Source organism: Camelus ferus, chromosome 33 (genome assembly GCF_009834535.1).
Source record: "Camelus ferus isolate YT-003-E chromosome 33, BCGSAC_Cfer_1.0, whole genome shotgun sequence".
NCBI lineage: Eukaryota > Metazoa > Chordata > Mammalia > Artiodactyla > Camelidae > Camelus > Camelus ferus.
The window spans coordinates 13272846-13295679 of NC_045728.1; the positions used below are offsets into that span (position 1 = coordinate 13272846).

Below are 22834 nucleotides of genomic sequence, written 5' to 3' on the forward strand. Positions count from 1 at the left end.
CTGGAGGAGGAGAAGGCTGGGTGAGGATTCCTCAAGTGTCACAGCTGGAATGGTCATCAGAGAGCATCTGGAATGGGACCTTCCAAACTGTGGGCTGTGACCCCTTTAGGGGAGTAAATTCAAACCCATTAATGGGCTGTGACCAGGACTTTTTTAAAAAAGAAAAAAGTAGAATAAAATAGAAAAATGGCAGAGTGCACATACACATGCACATGTAGTATGGGTACGCTTTGTTTTATGGAAAGAAGAAATATTTACATGTGAACTGGCTTGTCAGAGAAAATATATTTCTGACTGTGAGTTGTGGTGACATGAGTTTGAAAATCATCAGCCTCGTCCAGCCTTTCAATTTGGAGATTAAGGCTCAGAGAGGTTAAGTGCTAAGCCAGGGCAAGCATATGCCACCACTGAAAAAGATGATGGCTAAGCTGTGGGCAAGAACTAGCCCCCCACCCCACCCCCACCTCTCCAGGGGAAGGAGCCATTTGAGTAGAGTTAGGGGGACTCCCTCCCTGAAACACAGGAAGAAGAGGTCAAAGGGATTTCTTTTTTCTTTTTTTTAAGCATTCTATTTTTTTTTTTTTTTTTTTTTTGCGGGGGGACGTAGGTTTATTTATTTATTTGGTTTTTCAATGTAGGTACTGGAGTTGAACCCAGGACCTTGTGCATGCTAAGCATGCACACTGCCACTTGAGCTATACCCTCCCCCTCAAAGGGATTTCTAAATGACAAGCCAGAGATACGAGGACTGCTGTGATAGTGGAGGGTGTTCGTGCATCCCGGGCAGCCCTGTGGTTTACCAGAGGCTCCAGACAACGACTCGAGCTCCAGCCATGGCCCCAAGGGGGCTTTTCATCTAACAGGATCCTCAGCCAGCCTAAGGGACCAGCTTGGAGACCAGCCTGGAATCAGATAGACCTGTGGTTCAAATTCCGCACTGCCAGCTATAGACAGGGTCGGACATGCCATGTTAAACTGGTAAGTCTGTTTCTCCAAATGGAAGTGAAAATACCTACCTCATGAGTTTCTTTCTTTAAATAAGTATTTAAAAATTAGCCAAAGGCAAGAGCTTGGCAGCTGAATGCATTCAATTAGTGCTTGCCCCTGCCTCCTCCCCTGCCCGGTGCTTCTCGGTTCACAAAGGCTTCCATATTCATGATCTCATTGACTGTTTCAGCAAAGATAGTTCTTACACAAATAGGTCAGTAAAGTAAATACATTTAGTATTTACACTCATGCAGGCAAAGAGGCCAATGTCCCTTGCTAAGGCAATGATAGCATATAGCGATCCCAGCAGACAGACTTAGAAGCCATACCTTTGTCCGGAAATTTCCGGTGCCCCTGAGGTCACTAGCTGCCTGTGTCCTTGGGCCACCCTCTGAGATACTTCGAAGTTGGGCAAATCGGAGGCCTGAGTTGGGGTGGCCAGGTCCCCTCCTCCCCTCCCCCCTGAACCTGGCTTGTGTTAAAACCACTGACCAGGCAGATCCACCTCCTTTCCTGTCCCATGAACCTAAGATAAATCTGGCTTGGAGGCCCATTCAGAGAAACGTGATCTACACCTGGAAGGGCTTGACTGCTCTGGGGAAAAATATTGGTTTTTTCCCCCCAATTTAAAAAAGTACTTCTATTATCTCCCTCAAGATAGATTTCAGCTATTTACTCAGAGTTTCCTCTTTGAAAAAAGCATCTGCATTCCCCAGGGGCGTCTTTCTTGCCTGATATCCTCATAAGCAGAGTGTAGACGCGTATATATCAAGATGCTTGTTATTGGACCGTCTCTCTCTCAGGTGTGGAGAGAGATGGATGAGGATGAGCTTCATGTGCTCAGAAGGCGGCAGCCCAGGCCCTGCTTTTAGAACAGGCTGGTTCCCACCTGAGTTCCCTGCCTGTTTGGATGATGCCCATTCTTTACACGGCTGCAGCCCCACGTCCTGGCCCCGGAGCCCAGCCCTGGCTTTTCCTCCCTGTGCCCTCAGGGGCCAGACTGCAGACAGGAGTTAACGTGGCTACACCCAGAGGCTGGGGATCCTCTAGACTGCCCTGGTTTTGTATAATTTATCTCGTGTCCTCTGCATATATTTGCCTGTGCCCTATTTTCTGCTTGGAAGTCGTGGGGACCGGAGCCAACCTTTCCTCTTGCCAAATTCACTCCCCAATCTCACCTCTCTCAGCAAGCGCTCCCTCCAAAAGACTCCTCTCTCTCTGGAACACTCTGACCAAACTTGTACAATGCTATAGGCTCCTGAAATAAAGCCAAATTCTGTATTTAATCAGTACAATGAGGGGCCCAGCTGGCTCTCCGTGGATGTGAGCTCTCAGAGCAGTTTCCTGAGTTTGATGAGCTGCCCTTGCCTCCAGGAAGCCCTCGGTTGGCAGGGTTTGACGACTCTGCGGTGCAGAATTCTCCTCCCGTTCGCCCTCCCCCTTAGTTTTATTGAGGAATAATTCACATGCCATAAACTTCACTCATTTTGAGTGTACAATTCAGTGATTTTTAGTATATTGGCAGAGTTGTGCTACTATCACCACAATCGAATTTTAGAACATTTTTATTACCCCATAAAAGAAACCCTATACTCTTAGCCATCCTTCTCCCAACCCCCACCCACCTCCTCCCAGCTCTAGGCAACCACTAATCTACTTTCTGTTGCTACAGATTTGCCTACTCTGGACATTTTATCTAAATAGAATCGTACAATATGTGGTCCTTTGTGACCGGCTTCTTTGACTTAGTGTAATATTGCTGAAGTTCGTTCACGTTGAGGCATGTGTTAGTACCTTCTTCCTTCGTTATTTATTATTAGTATCCTTATTTGCTTTGTTTATCCATTCACCATTTGGGTTATCTCTACTTTCTGGCTATTAAGAGTAGTGGGAGGGTGTGGAGAAAAGGGAACCCTCCCACATTGTTGGTGGGAATGTAAATTGGTGCAGCCACTATGAAAAACAGCACGGAAGTTCCTTAAAAAACTAAAAATAGACTTACCATATGATCCAGCAACCCCATTCCTGGACATATATCCAGAAAATACAAAAACTCTAATTCGAAAAAAATGCAGGCACCCCAGTGTTCCTAGCGGTGCTACTTACAATAGCCAAGACAGAAGCAACCTAAGTGTCCGTCGACAGATGACTGTATAAAGAAGATGTGGGATGTGTGTATACACACACACACACACACACACACACACACACACACACAATGGTATATTACTAAGCCATACGAAAGAATGAAATAATGTTTCATTTACAACAATATGGAAGGACCTAGGGATTATAATACTAAGTGAAGTAAGTCAGATTAAGACAAATGTCATATGATATCACTAATATGTGGAATCTAAAAAAAAATCTTACAAATGAACCTATTTACAAAACAGAAATAGACTCACAGACATAGAAAACAAACTTATGATTACCAAAGCGGCAAGGGAGGGGGAGGGATAAATTAGGAGTCTGGGATTAACAGATACACACTACTGTACATAAAATAGATAAGCAATAAGGACCTATTGTAGAGCACAGGGAGCTATATTCAGTATCTTGCAATAACCTATAATAGAAAAGAATCTGAAAAAGAATATATGTATATATATGTAGAACTGAATCATTTTGCTGTACACCTCAGACTAACACAATATTATAAATCAACTATACATCAATTCAAAAAAATAAAAAGAATAATGCCGTCACAAATATTCACATACAGTCTTTCTGTGAGCATATGTCTTCATTTCTCCTGGGTAGACACCTAGGAGTGGGGTTGCTTGGCCATTTATTTACATACTCTATATTTATTATATCCTCTACATTAAACATTTTAAGAAAGTGCCAAGCTATTTTACACTACTCTGCATTCCCATCAGCAATGTATGGCTTTCCAGTTTCTCCACATCCTTGCCAAAACTTGTTACTGTATGTCTTTTTAATTATAGCCATCCTAGTGGGTGTAAAGTAGCATCTCATTATGGCACAGCTGGCCCTCTGTATCTGTAGGTTCTGCATCCTTGGACACATAGGGCCAACCGTTCTGTGCTACTTCATATAAGGGACTTGAGTGTTCTCAGATTTTGGTATCTGTAGTGGTCCTGGAACCAGTCCTCCATGGATACAGAGGGATGACAGTATTGATTTTATTTCTCTAATTGCTGATGATGTTGAGCATCTTTTCTTGTACTTACTGTCTTTGGTGAAATATCTATTTAAATCTTTTGTTCATTTTTATATTGGATTATTTGTCTTATTATTGAGTTGGAATAATTCTTTGCGTATTCTGGTGTATTGGTTTTATATTGCTGTTGTAAAGATTACCACACATTTAGTGGCTTAAAACAATACAAATTTATCATTTTATATTGTAGGCCAGAAGTTTGACACAGGTTTCATGGAGCTAAAATCAATGTGTTGGCAAGCTCTGGAGGATAACCTATTTCCTTGCCTTTTCCAGCTTCTAGGTTAGCTACATTTCTTGGTTTGTGGCCTCCTTTGTCTTCAAAGCCAGCAATGTGTCATCACTGGTCATTCTTACATTATTACATCTTTTTCTGACCACAACCTAGAAATAGTCTCCAATTTTAAGGAATCACATGATTAGGTTGAGGTCACCTGCATAATCCAGGATAATCTCACTATGGCAGGTCCATAACCTTAATCACATCTGCAAAGTCTCTTTTGTCGTGTACGGTAATGTTCACACACGTTCTAGGGTTCAGGATGTGGGCATCTTTGGATGGTCATAATTCTGCCTACCACATAGGGACACAGGTCCCTTGTCAGATACATGGTTTATAAATATATTTACATACTTTCTCCCAATCTGTGACTTGTCTTTTTATTTTCTTATCTTTTGAAGAAAAAGTTTTAATTTTGGTCAAGTCCAACTTAGCGATTTTTCTATTTATCATTTGTGCTTTTGATGTTGTATCTAAGAAATCATTGCCTAACTCAAGGTCAGAAAGATTAACTCCTGTGGTTTCTTCTAAGAGTTTTACAGTTTTAGTTCTCACATTTATATCTATGAGAGATTTTGATTTAATTTTTTGTGTTACAGTGTGAGTAAAGGGTACAGATTTATCCTTTTATAGCTGGATATCCAATTGTCCCAACACCATTTGTTGAAGAAACTGTTCTTTTCCCCATTGAATTATCTTGGCACCTTTGCCAAAATCAATTGACCACAACTGCAGAGGTTTATTTCTGGACTCTCAGTTCTGGTCCAAAGATCTGTATGTCTGTCTTCATGCCTCTACCACACTGTCTTGATTACTGTAGTCATGGGGTAAGTTTTGAAACTGGTAAGTGTAAATCCTCTAACTTTGTTCTTCTTTTTCAAGATTGGCTTGGTGATTCTGCGGGAAGGTTTTTGTTTGTTTGTTTGTTTTTAGAGGGGGAGCTAATTAGGTTTATTTACATATTTTAAAATTTATTTTATTTTTTAGTGGAGGTACTGGGAATTGAACCCAGGACCTTGTACATGCTAAGCAAGGACTCCACCACTAAGCTATACCCTCTCCCTTGGCTTGGTGATTCTGGGTCCTTCGGATTTTCATGAGTTCAATACATTGTGTCCCTGGTTTCTTTGTCTGTTACCCATAGGGAGTGACTTTGGATGTATCCATCTTGTCCATCACCCAACGTATGAAGGGTTCCCAGGAAACCAGGCTCTATTCTGGTCTTCAGTGTAAAATCCAGGGAAAACCCTACATATCCCCAGCAGTGGTGTTTGTTGCCTGGCAAAGTGGAGGTTCAACTGAGAGATGAAGAGACCAGCTCAGGCCTATGGAATTAAGGCTTAAATCTTTCATTCTAGATCCCTTTTTCACAACCTAAAATGAGGAACTGTATTCTCACTGTCTATCCCTTTGCTTCATTTTTGAGCTATGTATGTTGTATACATGCTGTACACCAGCTTGGGGCTGGATTCATTCACTCATTCACTCATCATATGTCAGACATTTGCTCAATGCCTAGGATGCACCTTTTATTTCAAGGGATGATTGGAGAAGGAAACACAAATTTTGTTGAAGCCAATAGCCAGCCTTTTGTGGAGGCAACTAAACTCAATCCTAATAGGCTCTGTTGCTTTGGACCATGGACTCTTAAACAAAGCTAGAGAAACTGTCTTTGAGCCTAGAACAGGGTCTGTAAACTTCGATCCCCAGTCAACCAGCCCTGGCTTCATTGCTCTACTTTTCTCTGTACTTTGGGGCAATTGGAAACCTCAGACTGGGGTGAGAAAGGCCCTTTAAGTCTTCTGGCTTACAGCTGCATTTTAGCCAGGGACATGGTAAATCCCTTTCTTGGGCAGACAATACTTAACAGGTGTATTTGAGAGACACCTGGGGGATTAGGTTTCTCCTGGGTGCTAATCTGTCTTCTGCTGAGTGATTCCTTACTTCCTGACTCCACTTGCGGGAAATTGAGCTTGAAGTAGAGAATGTGGCTTTTGCAACTCAGCAAGGTTAATTATTAATTGCCAGACCCCTGGGGAATGTATGTTGCAGACCACCCGCTAAAAAGGGCCTCTTTTAGCAAATCCATATTTTCTTCTCAGTAGCTGTTTTCAGGTGAGCCAGTTTTAAGCCTCCGTGAAGGCTTCTCAAATTAGCCTTCACTCTAAATCATCTTGAATTTTTGCTAAATTCTGGGATGCCGAAAACTTGGCAAACAGATGATATGAGTCTTAAGATTAAAAAGGTCATCATTTAATCAGCTGTTTGCAACCTCAGAACAAGGATTACTGACCTCCTGGCCCAGGATGGTAGAACCCTCCTTGACCAGCCCTTTACTTCATTAGCCCAGTCAGTTGCATACAACACACCACTGCTGGTACCTCATTTTCTGTGTGTTTCAAGAAACTGAAAACTCAGGTTGAACCAGCTTAACCAATTCAGAAGACGTATTGCTTATAAAACTGTGGAGTCTAGAGGTAATGGAAGACTTCGGGTATGGCTCAACCCAGGAGCTCAACACTATTTATTCCTGAAATAAATAGGAATATTTATAATCTTCCATTTCTCTGTCAATCAGCCATGGTGCTGGCTTCCCCACAGGCCTGGATTCCAAGAGTGTTGTAGTTATCTTTAGGTGTCATAAGACTTGTGCCTGGAGAGCTTTAAAAAGTAATAATGCCTGAATTCTATTCCCAGAGACTTTGATTTAATTGGTCTGGGGTGTGCATTCAAAATTGAGAATTAAGACTTATCTGTGAAGTGAAAAGAAAAAAAAAGTGTAATTGTAAAGCAACTGGTACTGAAAGGTGAAATCTAAACAGTTTTGGATGCTGTTTCATCGAATCCAAGATGCCATCCATAGAAGATGCACCATTATGTTGTGTACCGCTGAGAGAGAAAAAAGTACTGCCTTTTAAACTCTGACCCTCCACCAATTGTCATCTGTCCCCTGATGTCAAAGGTAAAATTGAGAATAAAACTGTCTCAGAATCCATGAAATAAGGTATGTATCTAAAGGAGAAGTGCCTTTTAAAGTAGTCATCTTGGGGGGGTAACAATGTCATACAGATTCCTTTGAAGTTACTTCATTGAAAAACCTGTGGAATGTTTTTCCTTTGCCTTCAGAATCCATTGTCTATTTATAAAAGAAAATCATAGTGTGTTGGAGCTGGAGGAGACATTAGAGGCCACCCAGACCAACCCCCTGGATCGATTTAATTATAGTTACACCTTGTTTTAGACTAAAAATGGTATTTCCCAGCCTTAATCTCTCACTCTATTCACCATTCTTGGCTCCAGAGAGCATTGGGCTGTTTCCAAGGAGCAAATCCAGCCTCCTAGGAGGGAGGTTTGCCACCAATGAGGCTGTTTAAAGTAACCTGCAATAGGCTCCCTTGGCAGTTCCCAGAATGGGAACTGAGTAATGGAGTAAGTAATGGAACCATGTTTGGAATAAGGTCTTATTCTCTCTTTGATGTTTATGCTGTATTATGTCAAGATCAGTCACATGGCCAAACTTCGTTCCACAGAGTGAAGATGCCAGGGATGGGACGTCGGGGCACCCCAGATGATGTGCACCCCATACTTATCAGTTCTTTCTCAAATACAGGAAACCCAACAGTGCCTGGAGGGGAAACCCTCAAATAAAGGGCAATCTGGTGTATACGAGATAGTTTGCAACTCCATCAGAGGGAAGCTAGCAAGGATGCCTTTTTCTGTTTTGCTGAGAGTGAAGTTAAGATCCAGAGAGAGTAGGCTGGGCCAGGGTCACTGTAGATTAGAGTTAAGCCCAAGGTAGCCTGAGGGCTCTTGCCTCCCCGGCCAGGGCACTCCCAATCCGCACGTGCTATCTCTTCTCCTCTTAACATCTTGCAGCTTTTCTGCAGCTCAGGGTTTGGAGGAGGAGGGGCTGTAGATAGAAATCAAGCAGGAGAACAAGGAAGGGGATTGGTCATGGCACACTCAGCCTGCCAGTTGGTCCACGCTGATCGGGAGTACCTGCAGCTCCAGCACAGAGCACCGACCCAGGATAAAGGTGAATCCAAGCCTTGCCCTGGGGTCTCCAGACAGCTATTCAGATCACATGTTTTTTTCTCATTTGTAATGCAGGCAAGGTGATGAACTTGGATATAGTGGTTGATGTTGGGGGGTGCGGGCTGCAAATCTAACACTGGAGGAAAATGGACTAGGGTAGCACTCATGGTAACTTTTCACAGCAGTGTGGAAAGGTGAGGGGAGAGAAGAGCTCTGAGCTGGGCAGCAGTGCTTGGGCAGGACAGCCTTTCCACCCGACGCCAGCACAGTCCTGACTCCAGCCTGCTGCTCCCTCTACTCATCAGGCTCCCTCCTCCTTGACCTCTCTGCAGCTCCTTTATCATCATCATCACCATCCTTTTCTTCATCATAGAAGGACCTTGTATTATCTTAATGTTTGCAAACAGGCACCTTAATTTGCTTTCCTGATAAGCTTCAAGGTAATGATGTTGCTGCCTCTGGGGACTGTGCTTTGAGTGGTTGGTCCAGGACAGTGGTTCTCAAAGACCAGCATCATCTGGGAACTTGATAGAAATGCAAATTCTCAGGGCAAGGCCCAGGCATCTGTGTTTTAATAAACGATCCAATTGGTTCAATACAAGGTAAGTGGTGCTTTAGTGTTTTTCAGGCCTGGCTAAGCTTTAAAAACTACTGGTGCTTCCCCACCCCCAACAATGAACCCCAGATCTCCGGGCTTGCTTTCTAAGGAATGCTGGTGCACCGTGAAGTTTGAAACTCAGGGAAATGAGTCTGACAGCTTACAAATGGGAAACTCGTTCAGAGAAGGAAGGAGGCTTGTCAGGGTCACACAGCTGACGCAAACCTTTCCAGAGGCCCTAGTTCCCTCCTCCTGAAGTTGCTAGTGTTTGTGGACACATGTGGGGCTCAGAGGCTATGAGCATGCACCCCCAACATGTGTTCACCCCAGCGAGCACTTGCCTGCCTTTAACTAATTCCTTAGGGCAGGGAGCCACCCCTGTGTGTCCCGCCAGGCAGTGCCCACCCTTGCTGTCAACACAAGGACCTGTTTTTCTAGACTATGTGGTCTTCAACCCTGCCTACCCACGTGTGGATAAAACACCCCGTAAAGGGGGTTGTACCTGCTGGGATATCACTCTGCTTCCTGGCTTCCCCGAGTACACAAGTGAGGTCCTGGGAAGTGGGGGCTGGCAGGGGATATTCATTGGCAATTCATCCTTAAGTTCCCCAAAGTCAGTTCATCATCTTAGGGTCAGGCTGGGATATCCTCCCTGTTTCTCTGATGGAGGCTCTGAGGCTGGGAGCAGCCCACTCCCTTGGCTGTCACTGCCCTCCCCTGCCCGCATGATGCTCTAGGAGGTCATGGCTTCACTCTTGCCCAACATCATACCCGTCTGAGCAGACATCCCCCAGGGACTGAAGCAGAGGGAAAGGAGGCAGAATTGGGAGTCGGGCATGTGAGTTCCTGGAAAGGCAGCTCTCAATGGACTGAAGTTAATCCCCAAAGCCAAAGTGCTCCCAAATTTTTTCTGTTCATATTTAAAATGAGTCATACTATTGTTGGATCTTTTCTCCCAAACAATAACTGTTTAGGCTTCTTAATGATGTTGAATTTAGTCTCATATTCAAATGAGTTCCCTGAGCTTGCACAGGGAGCAGGGCCGGTGGCTCGTGGGCATTTTAAAGGACAGGAAGTAGCCAAGGCAGGTCTCAAGATTTGCCACGAGTTGTGCAGCAAATGAGTTGCCCATGGCTTACCCAGTCAGTTCTGGGCTGAAGCATGTGTGTGTGTGTGTGTGTGTGTGTGTGTGTGTGTGTGTAGCAGTTACTCAGTCTGTCCACCTGCCCCTCACTCGTGTTTGGTGCCTGTGCCACGAAGGCAGCTGGTTTCCTGGCACCCGCTGCCTGGCAGAAGGGCCTTGACCTTGTAGCAACTAGCACGATGTTAGGTAAACAAGACCCCCTGCCCCTTCCATACTCCTGCTGCCAGTGAATTCTACTTTTGACAGGCTTGGGCCAGGGAGATGGGGAGTGTTGATGGTGGGGGCAGAAAAGAGGACACCTGCTGAACTGGGGGTGGGAGACAGGTGGTGGCTAGAAGCAGGGCCTCTCACCCCAGCCAGATTTGGTCTGCCTGCAGGAAGCCAGGAGCCACCTCCCCAGCCCCGACCAAGCAGCTCTGAGCATGCAGTCAGGTGGCCGAGGCCGGCAGGAGAAAGGGGCAAGACCAGCAGATCCGTTCCACAGCCACATCTTTGGTCTTGTGACTATGGGAAGTAGGAGCCAGATGTCTCCTGATGGCAGGGCCCAGCTGCTTGCAGGAGGGCCAGGCCCAGTCCCAGGCCCCCTATTAGTCTGATGGATGGCTCTAGTGCTGCTGATATGGTTAGGGCAGGCAGGGGCCTGGGGGGCCAGGAGCTCAGAGACTGGCCAATGCAGGCCCTGCTTTAATCACATTTGCCTGTACACAGAAGGGGCCCTGATTACCCACTCGGAAGCCCAGAGGACATTAGTTAAAGTCATTTAGAAATATTTTTTTGTATCCAGCTTTTCTTACTTTATTATTATTTTAAACAATCAGTTACTGCCCAGGGCACACACAGAAAGGAGCAGCTCTAAGAATGGATTATGGAAGAATGGCCAAGGCAGGGTAACCTCCTGGAAGCCTTGTCTCCGGGGTGGGCTCAGTTCTGCCGGTGGGATGGGAGCACCTCATGCTTCTTGGCTGATAAACCACTGAGCCTCTTTCTTCCATTTCCCAGGCCTGAATGGCCATCTTTTTTTCTTTTCTTTAATAAGCTTTCATTTTAGATAGCTTTAGTTTTATAAAAAAAAAAAAAAAAGAAAAAATTGAAGATAGTACAGAGAACTCCCATGAACCCCCGCATCTAGTTTCTCCTATTATTACCTTCTACATTACTATGGCTACACTTGTCACAGTTAATGAACCAATATTGATGTTGTTATTAACCAAAATCTATACCTTATTCACATTTCCTTAGTTTTCACCTATTGTTCTCTTTCTGTCTAGGAACCCCTAGCCCGAGTCCACCGCTAATCTACTTTCTGTCTTTATGAGTTTGTCTGTTCTGGGCATTTCAGGGAAATGGAATCATATAGGATGTAGTCTCTTGTGTCTGGCTGGACTGGCTACTCTTACACATGCCTAGTAGCTTTAATTTTTATCTTTGGATGGCAGACAGGAGTCTAGAGATGACAATTCAAGGGACATAGGCAAGACTTAACTGGAATTCTGAGCCCAAATCCAGTTGTTTTGACTCCAAAACCAGAGCATTTTCTCTCTCTCATCTACCCATTCATTCATTCATCATTCAGTGTCCTTTAGATGCTAGGTGCTGGGATACAGAGAATAAACCCCACCCTGGGCCAGACTGTCATTATGTGATCAGATTACTGCTGTATCCTTCTAAATGACTTGCTTCTGCCCTTGCTTGTCTACAGTCTAGACCCACCTATGAGCCAGGTGGATCAAGTCATGCCTGCTTGAAACCACTAAGTAGTTTATTTTCCACAGAGTGAGAACCAAGGTCCTTACAATGGCTACAAGACTCCCTAGGACCATGACTTCATCTCACACAACTGCTCTCTCCCTTGCTGCGCTGGCTTCCACACCTTCTTCATATCCCCTGTTAGACATGCTCCCAACTCGAGACCTTTCCCACTGGCTGTTTATTTCTGCCTGGAGCCTTCTCTTTCTGCATGGCTCACTCCCCTGCCAACTTCAGATCTATTGTGCAAATAGCTTCTCGAAAAGGCCTTCCCTGACCATCTCATGTGAAATAGCAATCTTACCTTCGGTTTCTTGGTCTCCTTCTCTGTTTTAGTTTCCTCCACTGCCCTTGTCACCATCTGGTATGCAATATACATGTTTTACTTTTTTATCTGCTTATTGTCTCTCTCCTCCCATTAGAACATAAACTTATGAGAGAAGGGATTTTGTTTTTGGTCTGTTATATGTACAGCTGTATCCCCAGTACCCATAAATATGTTTGGCATAACATATAATATATGCTCAATAAATATTTGTTATATGAATTATAAATCCTTCACTCTCAACCCTGTATCTCTTCTAATCAGAACTCTCCCAGAATTCAGCTCTCTACTACCATGGAATATGAGGGGATGATACAAGGCAGATGTTGAAAGATAGAATTTATACTGTTTGGGAGGGAGGAAGCTCAGGAAGATACTGTCTTCTATTCATTCATTCATTATTGAGTTAATCCTTGTTGAGTAAGTTCTCTATAAGATGAAAAACAACTTGTTCATATACCTACTCAATAAATACTTATTGAATGACTATTAATTTACTGTTATCACTGATCAGTAAACAAAGAAGATGCAGCCTCTCTCTGCCCTTTTAAAATTCACCATGCCATGTAGGAAATGGACATTGAACAAATAATTACACAAGTAACTCTTAAGTTCATCTTTTAATATATTAAAGGCTTAGAATGAATAGAATGCTAAGAGCTTATACTAGGGGAACTGGCCTAGTCTGAGGGTCAGGGAAGATGAAGAAGAGTTTTCTTATAACCAGAGCTGTCCAGAGTTGAAATGGGCTGCTTTGCAGCTGAGTTTCCTTGAGCTGAAGCATATGAGTGGAGGCTGGAAGACTCTGGATGGGGGTATTGCAAAGTGCATTAAGCACTGGGTAAGGTAGAATGGGAGGTTCCTACTCCAAAAGTCTAGGAGTTCAGCTGAACTTCCTGCTTGAGCTTGGAAGAGGGAGTCTCAAGTTCCCTCCTGGAAGAGAATGAATTTTACCAATACTTTTGTGGACTCAAACACTCATCTTTAGCTGTCTGGTGTCCCATTTCAGTTGAGTATAAAGGATCCAGGACTGGAGACTATGGGTGCACCAGGATGCTGAAGAGACTTATGAATACCAGCCCATAATAATAACACTCCTTTATCTCTGTTCTGTTAGTTAATTCACTGCTGTGCCCTCCTACCCTTGTATCATTTGAAACTAACCATGACCAAGCTTGGCTGGTCAGAAATTGTTATCCAAACTTTATAGAAGAATAATTAAGGCTCAGAGAAGGTGAGATGAACCTCATAAACCATAATCTTCTGGTTTTTTTTTTTTTTCCTTTAAAGTCATTGTGTGTTTTCTCTTTGTATTGTTAGCTATTGCCCAAATATTGCTATGTAACAAATCAACCCTGAGACTTAGTGGTTTAAAAGTATAATCATTATCACTTGTGCTTCCGTGGGTCAGCTGAGACTGTGGCTCAGCTAGAATGGGCTTGGCTAGGTGGTTTCCCTGCAGACCTTCAGACTGATAAGTAGCTGAGGCAGCTCTGTTTCAGGTTGTGGCGTCTCCCGCAGCTCTGCTCCACATGGCTTTTCCCCTCCTTCTGGCACCATGGGCTATCCAGGACATGGCTTTTTAAAATAATGACATCAGAGGCGCAAGGCCTCTTAAAACTTAGGCTTAGAATTGGCCCACTGTTACATCTGCTTCATCATATACCCAAAGAAACTCACATATGTAAACCCAAAGTTAAGGGGGGGGGGGAATATACTTCACTCGTCCAGTGGGAAGAATAGCAAAGACACATGGAAAAGGATGTGTGGATACAGGGAGAGGTGAAAGATTGGGGCAAGGATGCAGCCCATCGCATTCCCTTTGTTCTTTTATTTATTTCAGGAACAAAAAAAAAAAAAAAAAAAAAAAAAAAAAAGCACTTTTGAGTGTGGGGTCTTATCAAGGGAGGAGCCAAGAGATGAATCAATGGAAGAAAAAATTGTGGAATTAGCTGTGAAACCAGTTTGTTGTTTTGTTAACTTCTGTTTCTCTTTCACTGTTAAAGCAAAAAACCTTGGAAAACCTGTATTCATTACAAAGAAAAGTGTGGGGAGAAAAATGAAGGTGGAATCTCTTATCCAAATACTATTTAGCTTGGATTTTGGAGGAAAGAATATGTCTGGAAAGTGGCAGTGAATAAATAGAAGATATGGGACAGTTCCAGAGGGTCTGTAGAATAATAGCATAATAATCACAGTGATAAATACTGTCATCTGTTGAGCCCTTTGTGTCAGGGAGAATGCTAAACGCTTTGCATGTGGGAAGTGCTGTTAATAATCCCATTTCAGAGATAAGTGGAGTGAGGCTCAGAGCAGAGAGCAAGACATTCAATTCCCTAGCCGAACAACGAGTAGAAAAAGGATTATCTTTAGCCTCCTGGGTCAGCACCACGGACAGCAGACTCGCTTTCAGGCCAAGCCCTGGATAAGACTCTGCACGGTGAAAATTCCAGAGGCAGAATATTAGAAATGTTTTGAGTGTGATATTTGTAACACACCCACCTCTCCCCCTAGAATGTGTTCTGGTAACTAGAAGATACTTGGTAGCTAAAGACCTGATAGTATGCAGGTGTTGGGAGAGGGAGGCATCTTGGAATGTGAAAGTTTGAAATAGGATCTGGGAAAGGGTCACACTCTTTTGCATAATAAAGCAGCAGTGAGAGATTTGGAAACTAAGTTGCATTAAGGAGTGAGAAAGCATGTGGATAGTCAGAAAGGAGGGGTCCCAAGTGTGGGCAAGTAAGAGAGGGGACTTGGGGTAAAGAGAGAGAAGAATTACGGGAAAAAAATGTTTCAGTGGGGCATGTGAAGTAAATCTTCCTCTTTCCTCTCAAACAGTCAGTCAATCCCATACTATAGACTTCTTGCAGCTGGATTTATTTCAGAATTTCAAGAGAAGGCTGAAAGGGACAGAGGTCAGTGTTCTACATGTGAACACATGCAAATTAACATTAACTGGCTGTAGAGTTTTTCCCCTGGCTGTGGTAGTGGAGAGTTTCTAGAGTTTATCTCCTGTGTGTCAGCTTGGTTTCCCCCATCAGCTTATGATCCTTTGGAAGGCAGGAGTGGTCCCTCCTCTGCCGCCCTCCCTCCTTCCCTCCCATGGACTGACACATTGGTGGGCGCACATCACACACTCAGGATGTAACGCAGAGCTGATTTGTTCCCTCTAGCTGAGCCCCATTCAGAAAAGAAACATGAGTTTTCCTCTGCCTACAGCAATCAGAGTTCTCAGGGGCTCAAGGTCACTTACAATTTAAAACATTCCTTCCCTTTGTAAGTGTACCTCAGCTGGTCAGACCAGGCATGGATGTCAGGCTAAGACAAAAATGGTTCTAGGACCCATGCTTCTAGGAATCAATATAGGAATATACTAAGAATTAGACCTGACGTGCTTGTCTTAGGTCATAAGCAAACTCCTGATAGCCCAACAATTTGATCCAGCAAGGGTTACGTGGAATGCACAGGAGAAGTTTGAGTGTGGGCCCCTCATTCCCGTGGAAACAACTGCTCTGCTTTATTCTGATTCAGAGTCTGTAGGGAAAACTGACTGAGAAGCTCCCACATCTACAGAAGCATCTTATTTCGCTCAGGCCTGGAAGTGTGCATCTGCCTCCCATTGTCACATGGCTGGAAGTGTGGTCCAGCACTGCCAGAGGTCAGGTGGTGGTGAGGAGATTGCTCTCAGGGTCAGGTTTGGAACCTCAGTCGTTGTCCCACAGAAACTTGCTATGGGCAGTGGCTAAGGGTAGTTGAAACATACACTGGGGATATTGTTGGTTAAATAGACTTTTGTAACTGGCCTAGGAACCTAGCCACCAACTGTGGCAGGCAGCATGGAAAATTACTGGCTTTGGCATCTGACACAGCTGCGTTTTAATCTTGGCTCTGTGGATTACTTGTGGTGTAGCCTTGGGCATGTCCCCCTACCTCTCTGAGCCTCGGTTTCATTTGTAAAATGGAGGCTGTTGATACAGTATGATGCTTGCTGAATTAATTAGCATGGGTGTGCTTCAGTAACAAAACGCACCAGAACTCAGTGGCTTAACACAATAAGGTTTTATTTCTCATTCATGTCATGGTCCAACACAGGTCAGTAGTGGACTTGGCTCCATGCAGTCATTTAGGGACCCCCAGTCCTCCCATTTAGTGGATTCCATCATTTCCTAGAGCTTGGGAGCCTTTCCCTGGGTCTGTGCATCCGGTGATAGAGGAAGGAGGACAGCATCACACAAAGGATTGGGCAGGAGGCATTTTTATGAGCTGGATTAGGAGATGGTACACAGGATTTCCATCTGCATCCCATTGTCACATGGCTGCCCCTAACATAAGGGAGGCTGAGGAAGGACTGAACTGTGTGCCTAAGAAGAAAGGGGTACTGATAGGGTGAACAACAAGCCAGTACCTGCCTCTCCTAACTTGGAAGGTTGTGATGAGGTGAGGATGTAATGAAAAAAAAAAAAAAAGCAGATGCAAGGGCTTGATCCCATGTAGCCCATATACGGAATAACTCAATAAATGTTACTTCTAATAACACTGTTTACATGGGAAAGTGAATTTCGAATTCCTAACAACTTAGAAAGGACTTTCAAGGCTGCTATTCATTTGTGAGATGTGGACTGCCTTGCTTGTCCCTGGCTCCCCAGGAGTGCTGATTGCCTGGCCACCAGGGGTTAAACTCCCCCGGCCTCCACTGATGCTCAGTAGCTGGGTATCTTTCCAGGGGCCTTCAGCGCTCTCCTTCAGTGCAGTAAATACATCTGGCATTCCCTATTCTGGAAATACAAGTGACTAGTCAATTGGAAAAGGCATCTGCTGATGGTAGCATGACAAGCAATATCCATAACTGCTTGTAATCTCCTCCAGACATCCGCTTGCTCCCATCCAGCCCCACGGAGCACAAAGGGGCTCCTATTATCTCAGCAGCCTTCCATTGCCAAAAATGCAGATGCACCCTGACCCAATACTCCACTCAACATGCCCTCTGAGCAAAAGGGCCTCCTTCAAGTGCTTACCCTGCCAGAATAGCAGATGAGTGGGCCCTGGGGAGCAGCTTTCGGGAGGCAGGCAGCTGCGCAGTGGCAGAGAGGGCAGGTTTTTGCATTTGGGAATTAGAAGTCTCCGATGGGCAACTTGCTAGCTCTGGGGAAAAGGCACCTCGCCTCTCTTGCCTGTTTCCCCATCGGTGGAAGGATAAGCACAGGGCTTTCTTTATGTCACAGGATGTGTTGGGGCTCGAGTGATGCACACCTATATTCCTGATCAAAAATTAGTTGGTGGGAACATATTCCCAGGCAGGTGGGATTGGGACTCGGAGGTAAAAAAGACTATGATTACGTCTTAATAGGGTGTAGTTGCCTCTCGTCTGTGGACAAGTGGTGAGAGGAAGGCTTTCGTCTCTAAGTTCTTTCGCTCCAGTCATCTATCCTGGACCAACCTGGAGGGGAGAAGGCAAGAACGCGTAGGGTCATGGCCTGACGGGGACTTGGGAGTCCTCCTCTCCCAGAACAGGCTCCATGAGGGGAGAAATGGGAAGATTATTCACCCAGGGCCAAGAGAACGCTGGTCTCATACCACTGCCATGAGCACGGTAGTCCCTTACATTTGTACCTCATGTCATCACTTACAAAGTCTTCTTCCAGGCTTTGTCACTTTCACACCTCAGAGTAACCTTCCAAGCCAGGCATTAGGATCTCCATGCAGCGCAGGCTTGGAGACACTTGAGTCATCTGTCCACGGTTCCGTAACGAGATCTGATGCCAAAGTCGTTTCTCCTCCCGCTACACGGAGCTCTTCTACCTCTCTGTTCACAACCAAGACAAAAGCTTTCTCTTCTGCGGACCAGATGTGGACAGGGGCATGCTCTTTGATCCTCTTTGGATTAGCAAATGGGAACTCCTCTGGTTCTCTGTATCCCTAACTTGGGACATGATAAAGTGCCCTCTGAATGGTTAATAAGATGGACGGTTGACAGAGTGAATGGGCAGGAGGCACAGAAAGCCTTAGGTGTGGACCAGAGCTCAGAACTGGATGGTTGACCACTGGTGTGGTGCTGTTGTGCCAAATGAGGAGAAATTATAAAAGGGGTAGACCAAAAGAGGGCAGAAGGGACAGGGCTTTCTCACATTCTATTTAACATTAAGGAAAATCCAGTGTCCAGCCATGGATTTCCCAGGAGGGGAGGACCATAACAGACCATAGAAAAACTTGGAGGGGCTCCCAGCAAAGGGGTCTCTCTGGGGGCCTCAAGGTAGGATTAAAAGCTCTGCTCAAATGGACTTGGGGCAGCTGGGTGCAGAAAAGAGGCTGCATGGAATCCCATCCTTTCTAGAAGGACTGATCTGGGTCTGGCCCCAGCCAGGGAGTCTTCTGTTGCAGCAAGTGGAAAACGGGTTAGAAGTGCCATGTGGGGCAGGTAGGGCGTAAGCAAGGCCGTTTGTTGGGAGAGCAAGCTGAAACCCACCTCTCCTGAGAAGGGGAAGGAGTCTGGCTCTGTGAGGACAATTTAGAGGGCAGAGCTGGAGGAACCGCATATCACTGGCAAATGTGGGGCAGCAGCTACAGAGCCCACCCCCACCCTGGCAATAGACGGATGGTGGAGTCGCAGGGTGAGGGCCCAGCCTGTGAGCGGCAGCAGCACTGAGGGTGAAGGGGAGGAGGGAGCCTTGAAGGATGAAGAGGGCAGAGGCTTTTTCTGAGGATGGCTAGATGGGAAGACACTTTTGCAGGCAGTGTGTGTGTGTGTGTGTGTGTGTGTGTGTGTGTGAGATGGGGAGACCTCACTCCTGAGTCCATGGCAGGGTTGGTATTTTGATGGTACCCCAACCAGCGGGGAGTGATCCATCCACTGAGGAAATGGAATAGCAGCCTCAAGATTCTGCCAAGAAAGAGACATGGGACCAGGCTCTGTGCGGTGGTCTTCCTGTCTCTCCTTTTGCCTTGGACACCCTCCTGGTTGGGGTGGGGTGTGGATGCTGCAGGCAGCGGCCCCTGCACAGCCATTTTTTTGCCCTGCGGGATTCACAGCCCAGCCCGTCCTCTCTGATGAATGTGACCCACCACTGAAACCCCATCAGCCGCCAGGCAGAGGAGGTCAGGCCCAGCGGCTGCAGACAATGGCCTTATCGGCTGCTACTAGTGAGGGTATAAGCAGGGGATTGGATGGTATCATTCTAATTTACACGGGATTTTGTTTCTTTCCAGGTACTTAGCATGTGGATCTAGGTGATATCAAAGGCAGAGCATTATACAATAAGTAGGCTTAACCTCCATCTCACCCCCTCTCATCCTTCTGTCTCTTCATTGAGGCCACGAGGAGCTGCAGCTGGGGTTGCCATAGTGACCAATTAGGATTACTGAGATGTTCTTGCAGAGAAAAAAGGGAGTATTGATTTAGCCCTGACAGTGGGGCTCCAGGGAACGAGGGGAGCCCAAGGGTGCTCAGCATTAATGGGGCAGAATGTGTCACCCTCTCAGCCGTCTGGGGTTGTGTCATTTTGGGCTGGACTTCATGCGTGGTAGAGACCGCTGATGGGTCCCTGCTTGCTCAGAGCTCAGCGTCTGCCTTACAGTGCAGAGGGGCGTGCGAGGGTTTCAGCTGAGGTGGCAGTCATGCCAAACTCAGTGGGATGACTCTCAAGAGAAGTGGAATTGTTTGGCTCAGTTAGGGGGAGGCTCAGTTGCCCAGATACCTTCACCCTAGCCGTGAGCTTCCTGTCAAATACCAAGTCTTTCCAGGGGGGGCCGACAGACCGCCCTGCGCAGGCGCACACAGTGTGGACCCGGACCCTTAGGAGCTTTGAATGGGCAAAGCATTTAGTATTGTTATATGCAAACTCAGCCCCCTCTGACTTAGGAACTTGGAAACCAAGGGCAAACGTGGGGGTCAGGAAGCCTTCCAGGTAGGGTGGGGCTCAAGGCTGGCCTAATGCTGCCGTGTGGCTATGGACAAGCCATGTAACATAATGAGCCTCAGTTTATCCCTCTGAAAACAAAGGGTAGTAATGCTTGGCTGAATAGGAGGGTTATAGAGATAAGAATGTGTGTTGGTGACGAGCTCAGTGCATTGCTAAGAGTCAGAGGCTGAACTGAGAGGAATTCGGGGAAGAGATCAGGATGAACAGAAGAGAGCAGGGTGGAAGATGGGGGTCTGGAGACACAGGGGAGAAACTCAGGTGGCTTCTGGATGGGGGAAGGGAAAGGACTAAGAGCCCACAGGCAGAGTGAGCAGAGAGGAAAAGGAGAAGGGGCGTCGGGGCCCATGGGAGGGGGGCAGTCGGTGTCGGGGGCAGGTTGTAGAGAGGCAGGAAGTCAGTTTGCAGCTTGGGGGGAAGATGAGCTCCTGGTTTCACTGGAGATGCTTTTTCCTTTTCCTTATCCCTAGATTCAGAGAAGTAGATTCTTCTAAAGTTCCTTGGAAGCACAAAGGGTGCGAGTGAGAAGGAATCTGGGAGAAAGATGGCCCTGTCCTGGGCCTGAGCACATGTGTCTGCTTCTGCAGTTAACGGTGGCCAGGCCTTAGGGGAACACGTAGGACATGCCTGCCCTGCACCCCACCTTGACCTTGGGTTGCGAGAAAACAGGGCTTAGCGAGCCAACTTCCTTCTCCTCAGGGGCCATTTCAGACACATCCTGCCTCTGATCCCCACCCTGCCCCACCCTACAGGGCCCCAGGGCTCATGCTTAGAGCACACACAGCAGGAGAGGGGACCCAGGAAAAGTGGCGTCTTCTCCCTCCTGGTCCTCATCCCTTGCCTCTGCAAGATTTAATAACTGCCCTCCTTAAAGATCAGGAGACATGATTAATTCTGACTTGAGGATTATTAAAATGCTTCCACCAAGCGTCTGGCATTAAAAGTTTTAAATCAATTAATCTGTTGTTTGGGGAAGAGTGTTCTTGTTAGCACCACTGCAGAGGCCGTTCAAGTTGCCGCGGGGTTGGGGGAGTGGGGGACAGCCTCCCTCGGGAACTGAGGGGACACCCACCAGGCTCCAGGAACTTATCTTGGTTCCTGGGCCCAGCATCTCTTGCCATCTCTTACCCAAGTGCCCTTGCATCCAACTTCTAGGTGCTTCTCTCTCCCATCATCACAGGGTTACCAGATAAAATACAGGCTGCCCAGTGGAATTTGAATTGTAGATCACAATGAATACTTTTAGTATAACTGTCTCATGGAGTATTTGGGACACACTCATACTACAAAATGACTTCATCCATTGTTTATCTGAAATGCAAATTTAATTGGGCCTTATGTATTTTTATTTGCTAGATCTGGCAACCCTGCCTTCACCCCACCCCCACACTCTGTTTGAGTAGCCTGACATCATAGCTGAAGCAGGACTCCTGGGTTTGAACTCTGGGCTTGCTGTCTACATGCCAAAGATCCTAGGGAGCATTGCTTCTTCTTTCCAGTTCAAGCAAGAAATAAGCAGCCTTGAACTCTGGGACCCTGAGGCATTTATGGGACTCTCACACAGTGGTTTGCAAAATCTGCATTTGACTGATGAAGCATATGGAAAAATTATATTCTCAACCAAGAGCACACACCTGGCATTGTTTTTAGCTTTTAACCCTGTGGGGGTTATCTAACCGTGGGCTCCTTCATGGCACAGCTGTGTCTGGTCCACATTTGCATCCCCAACACCCAGCCCAGGGCCAACACATGGCAGATCCTCAATAAAAGTTGATAAAGTGAATTCATGAGTAAATGAACCTTCCCAGTATTCTCACCCAGGCTCCTGAGTAACTAGAGTTGTCATTTATAAATTACAGGGGGTTAAGTGTACAGAAATGGCCAGGGTCAGAGCCAATCTTAAGTCCATTGGACCAAGCATTGGACCAAGAGTCACGATCCTCAGGCTCAAACCTTGGATGCAAGTCCTGGTGTTGGCTGACGTCTTGTACCCTTGGCTAAGCCCTTGCCCCTCTCTGGACTCTGGTTTTATCATCTATAAATGGAGGGAGCTGTGCTTGGGGTCTTTACACTCCAGACATTCTGAGACAGCTCCACTGGTGCTGAACCCTGCCGCCCCGCTTTAAGTGGATCAAGTTGAATGCTGAATCTTGGGTCTAATCAGAGTCCCAGAGCATCATAAAGTCATAGTAATGCTCCGTCTTAGAAGTCCAGGGAATGACTGGTCCCTGTTACTAGTGTCTGTTTTGGGTTTCAGTTGCTTCTCTGCAAAGAGGGACCTGGCTTTGGCTCTCCTACCCCCTAAGCAAGAGTGGAGAGGGAGGAGACCCTGCCCTTCCCGACTCTGCATCCCATTCAAGGCTCCTTTGACCCTTGTCCGCACCTCAGATATTTCTTTTCAGCCTCTGCAGTCGGGCCGGATTTATCCTGCCTCGTGTCTCTCATGTAAAATGCATACTCCGACACTTTGCTAGGTTAAATGATTGAACAGCCGAGGCAGAGAGAATTAGGGGTCCGGGAGCAGGAGGCAATGCCTGCTTTTCAGATGAGATTGGAAAGGAGATGGAGATCGGTGGTGATGATAATCTCTTATTTTAATAATATAAAATAACTGTCCCA

General features: G+C 45.9%; 1 long non-coding RNA gene across 5 annotated transcripts in view; it reads left to right on the forward strand.

The window, feature by feature from the left end:
* Positions 1 to 22834, forward strand: part of LOC116661080 — a 261277-nt gene that overhangs the window by 233492 nt on the left and 4951 nt on the right. The gene's annotated exons all lie outside the window — the stretch shown is intronic.